This window comes from Mesocricetus auratus, unplaced genomic scaffold (genome assembly GCF_017639785.1).
Source record: "Mesocricetus auratus isolate SY011 unplaced genomic scaffold, BCM_Maur_2.0 contig_2450_pilon_subseq_1:77716_obj, whole genome shotgun sequence".
NCBI classification, from domain to species: Eukaryota; Metazoa; Chordata; class Mammalia; order Rodentia; family Cricetidae; genus Mesocricetus; species Mesocricetus auratus.
The window spans coordinates 7,804-12,851 of record NW_024430376.1 but is presented as its reverse complement, the minus strand read 5'-3'; positions in this window follow the sequence as shown (position 1 = coordinate 12,851).

Here is a 5,048-nt window from a genome sequence, read left to right as displayed (position 1 = left end):
GTTCTGTGTGCAGGTCTGGTTTTTGCTGCAGACAGACTAACCAGGAGGCATAACCGTGATTTTTGCTGTTCTGGATTTTTATTTGGGGACTCAGAAAATGTGAATATTGATGGGTCTTTTTATAAACAAGCCAGCATGCTTTCCAGAATGGTAAAAAGTTCCCTACAAGACGAATCCATCACAGTGCTGGTGGGCAAGGGTACCAACCAGTATGACCACCCAGTGAGCCCAGGCCAGGTATGAAAGGACTGTCACCATCTCGATCAGTAACGCGACTTTACCCCCAAATCCTCCCCTTTCACATTTAACCCAGTGAGCCCAGGCATGAAAGGACTGTCACCATCTCGATCAGTAACACGACTTTACCCCCAAATCCTCCCCTTTCACATTTAACCCAGTGAGCCCAGGCCAGGCATGAAAGGACTGTCACCATCTCGATCAGTAACGCGACTTTACCCCCAAATCCTCCCCTTTCACATTTAACCCAGTTTTAGGTATTTTGTGGATACTTCCCCCAAAGTTCTGTTTTAAATCCTCCATTTTTTTTCTTCTTAAGTTGATATAGGTGGTCACTCTATAACTCATATATTAAATATCAGGAACAGTTGTTGTGAAGCCCAAATTAGCTTTGAATTCACAGTGGTGACATTCCTGAGGATTTCTGTGCAGATAACTGTTGTTGGGTGAGGAAAAGGCGTTTTCTTCCATGGTAAGATGCACACACTCCTACAACCCTGAATTACACTCAGTGGTCACATGGCATGAAGGTAGAAAGGAGAAAGTTGGAGAGAGGAGGGCATTACAGGAGAGGGAGAAGGCCTTAAGAAGATAACTTGAGGTAAATATGATCTAATTATGTTGTGTATAATGTATACATAGTAAGAATAAACTGCCACAAAGATGGTTAAGCAAGACAGGAAGAGGAAAATAACTACACACACAAAATTGATAAATGACAGGAATCAATACACACCTCTCAATAACCCTGAATATAAATAGTCTCAGTTCCCCAGTCAAAACATAGAACAGTGCATTGTTACCTTCAAAGAATGCATCTCATCATGAAACGACATTACCTGTATTAGTTATGGTTCTCAAACAGAATGAAATAGTGTGTGTGTGTGTTTGTGTGTGTGTGTGTTACCTGTATTAGTCATTATTCTCTAATAGAAAGTGTGTGTGTGTGTGTTACTTGTATTAGTCATGGTTCTCTAATAGGATGAATGAGTGAGTGTGTGTGTGTGTGTGTGTGTGTGTGTGTGTGCGTGCTACCTGTATTAGTCATGATTCTCTAATAGAATGAATGTGTGTGGGAATGTGTGTGTCTTTGTGTGTGTGATTTGTTACAGTGGCTTAACAGGCTTTGGTTTGACTATTTCAACAAAGGCTGTCTCCTGATGAAATAATAGTCAGTCTTAGCTGGTCTTCAGTATATTCTGGAATTCTAAGTAGGCTCTAATGATAGTGAAGGAACGGAGGAAGGATAAGCAGGTTTGCAAGAACTTCCTTCTTCCATATAGACTGCCTTCATATCGGCTGCTACCAGGAGGTGTGGCTTTAGGGTGGGTCTTCCCACTTCAAATGATTCAATCATGAAAAACCCCTCCCAGGGATAGCCACCCACTTGGGCTTTGGTTAATTCCAGATGTAGTCAAGTTGACAGCCAACAACCATCACACTACCTTAGGGTGGAAGGGTGGGGAAAGCATTCCAGGCAAACGGACATAGGAAACAGGCAAATGCGGCTGTTTTAATATCTGACAAAACATTTTTTAAAAACTAACTTGAAAAGGCAAAGACACTTCATAATAGTGAAGGGAGTGTCCATCAAGAGAACATTATTATTCTATACATTCCCTGCACACAAGTACGCCCAATTTAATAAAACGAATACTAGGTTAATCTTTGTAAAGACAAGATTAATCCCAATACAGTAGTGGTGATTCATCAAAGAACAGGTTATCTGGACAAAAAAAAAAAAACCATCTGAATTAAAATATGTCATATATCAAATGAGTTAATATATCTATGAACCATTCCATTTAAATACTTCAAAATGCTGCTGGAGAGATAGCTCATAGGTTAAGAACACTGCTGGATCTTCTAGAGATTCTGAGTTCAATTCCCAGAGACCATCTGTAATGAGATGTGGTGCCTTCTTCTGGCGTGTAGGTGTATGTGCAGGTATAACACTGTATACATAATTTTTTTTAAAAATGTGTTTAAATGGTGGCATACTCCCTTAATCCCAGCACTCGGGAGGCAGAGGCAGGCAGATCGTTGTGAGTTTGAGACCAGCCTGGTCTACAAGAGCTAGTTCCAAGACAGCCTCCAAAGCCACAGAGAAACCCTGTCTCAAAAAACCAACCCCCTCCCTCAAAAAAGTTTTTTTTTAAATACTGCAGAATATACTTTCTTTTCAGTAGACAATAGAACTGTTTCTAAAGTAATATACAGATTAGGGTACAAAACAAGTCTTAACAAATATAAGAAAATTGAAAAAGAATATTTTTAAAAATCCTGTCTAAATCACTGTTCATATTACTGTAAAGAGACACCATGACTAAGACAGCTCATAAAAGCGAGCATTTAATGAAGGGCATGCTTACAGTTTCACAGCTCAGTCCATTGCCCTGATGGCAGGGACTATGGTGGCACATAGGCAGATATAGTACTAGAGAGTTAGGTAGCTGAGACTTCTACATTCAGATGCAAAGGCATCAGGGAGACAACTGGGCCTGGCATGGGCTTTTGAAACCTTGAAGCCTGGGCCTCTCCTGCCAGAGAAACAGTCAGGCTAACTTATATCCATAGATAAGTGTAGTCTTTATCCCTCATCAAGGATAAGGACTTTCCAACAGGCAGAAATCATAGAAAACCAGAATCAATCAAAATGCAAAGTCGTGGAGTCCAGTCCCAAAGGACACATTGACAAAACGTCTGACTCTAAGATTCAGGGAACACTGTGAAAGAGAAGGCAGAAAGATTTTTAAAAAGCCATAAGATCAAGGAGCTTACCAACATGACTGCCTCAACATTAACTAGAAAAAGATGACAACAATAAATATGCTAAGGTGGATAGGAAAAAGTCCAGAGGCCTCAACCCTACACTTGAGAAAGTGCTCAACATCCTTAGCCATTAGGGAAATGCAAATCAAAACAACTCTGAGATACCATCTCACTCCCACCAGAATGGCTAAAATCAAAAACCCTAATGACAGCTTATGATGGAGAGGATGTGGAGAAGGGGGAACACTTCTCTACTGCTGGGGGGGAGTGCCAACTTGTACAGCCACTTTGGAAATCAGTATGGAGATTCCTCAGGAAAATGTGAATCAGTCTACCACAAGACCCAGCAATTCCACTCTTAGGCATATATCCAAAAGATGCACATTTATACAACAATGACATCTGTTCCACTATGTTCATAGCAACATTATTTATAATATTCAGTACCTGGAAGCAACCTAGATGCCCCTCAACTGAATAGTGGATAGAGAAAATGTGGTACATCTACACAATGAAAAAAAAAATGGAATCTTGAAATTTGCAGGCAAATGGATGGCTCTAAAAGAAACCATCCTGAGTGAGGTAACCCAGTCACAAAAATAGAAAAATGGTATGTACTCACTCATATATGGATTTTAGACATGGAGCAGGGGATTGCCAGGCTAAAATCCCACTTCCAGTGAGTCTGGGAAACAGAGAAGACCCTAAGAGAGATATGCATGGTAACCCGGAGAAGGGGAATGGGACGAGATCTCTTGAGGAGATTGGGAGTATGGGGGGACAGGAGGGGAGAGGGAGATGGGAGAAAGAGAGGACGAGAAGAGAAGGGGAGAGGAGGACATGGGAGAGCAGAAAGGTTGAGTCAGGGTAAGAATAGAGGAGAGCAGGATGAGAGATACCATAATAGTGGGAGTCATTATAGGTTCGAAGAGAGATGTGGCACTAATGAGATTTTCAGAGATCTACAAGAATGACACCAACTGGCCTTAAGGCTACCTTAGATGCCCTCCCATAATAATGAAATTGATGACTACCTTATATGCCACCCTAGAACCCTCATCCAGTGGCTGATGGAAGCAAAGGCAGACACCCACAGCTAAAAACTGAACTGGGTTTCTGGAACCCAGGTGCAAAGAGTAGTGATGAGCAAAGGAATCAAGACCTGGCTGGAGAAACCCACAGAAAGCAGCTGACCGTAACAAGGGGAAACATATGGACTCCATAATGATGACTGAGAAGCCAGCAGGGAACTGATCCAGACCCCCCTGAACCTGGGTTTCACAGAGGAGGCCTCGACTATCTATGGGGTCTTAGATAGTAGATCAGTATTTATCCCTGGCAGATAAATGGACTTTGGGAGCCCTCTCCACATGGAGGGAGGCTCTCTTAGCCTGGACACATGGGGGAGGGCCTCTGCCCTGCCCAGGATGATATGACAGACTTTGAAAATCCCCCATGGAAGGCTTTATCCTCCCTGGGGAGTGGGGGGATTCGGGGAGGGGTAGGAGGAGAGGGAGAAGGATCTGGGAGTAACATGTGTAAAAAGTTAAATAAAAATGATTATAAAAAGAAGAAAACCCTGATATTAACCCACACACCTACATACACCTGATTTTTGACAAAGAATCTGAAGTTATACAATGGAAAAAAGAAAGCATCTTCAACAAATGGTGCTGTCATAACTGGATGCTGGCATGTAAAATACTGCAGATAGATACATATCTATTGCCATGCACAAAACTTAAGTCCAAATGTGTGAGGAGCCGCCCTCGCTATCGCTATTGCCGTTAGAAGATGGCGCTGACATCCACTGTCAGTTGGAGTTAACTGTCGCTGTCAGTTGGAGTTAACTGTCGCTGTCAGTTGGAGTTAACTGTCGCTGTCAGTTAGAGTTAACTGTCGCTGTCAGTTGGAGTTAACCGTTTAAACTGTGCCTCTCCCGTGACGTCATCTGGGGTGATGTGCAAACCACCAATCCCGGCTCTACACATCTCACTCGGAGCTCCTAGGCTTATATAAGGGGCTGGGTTTCTTAGCTT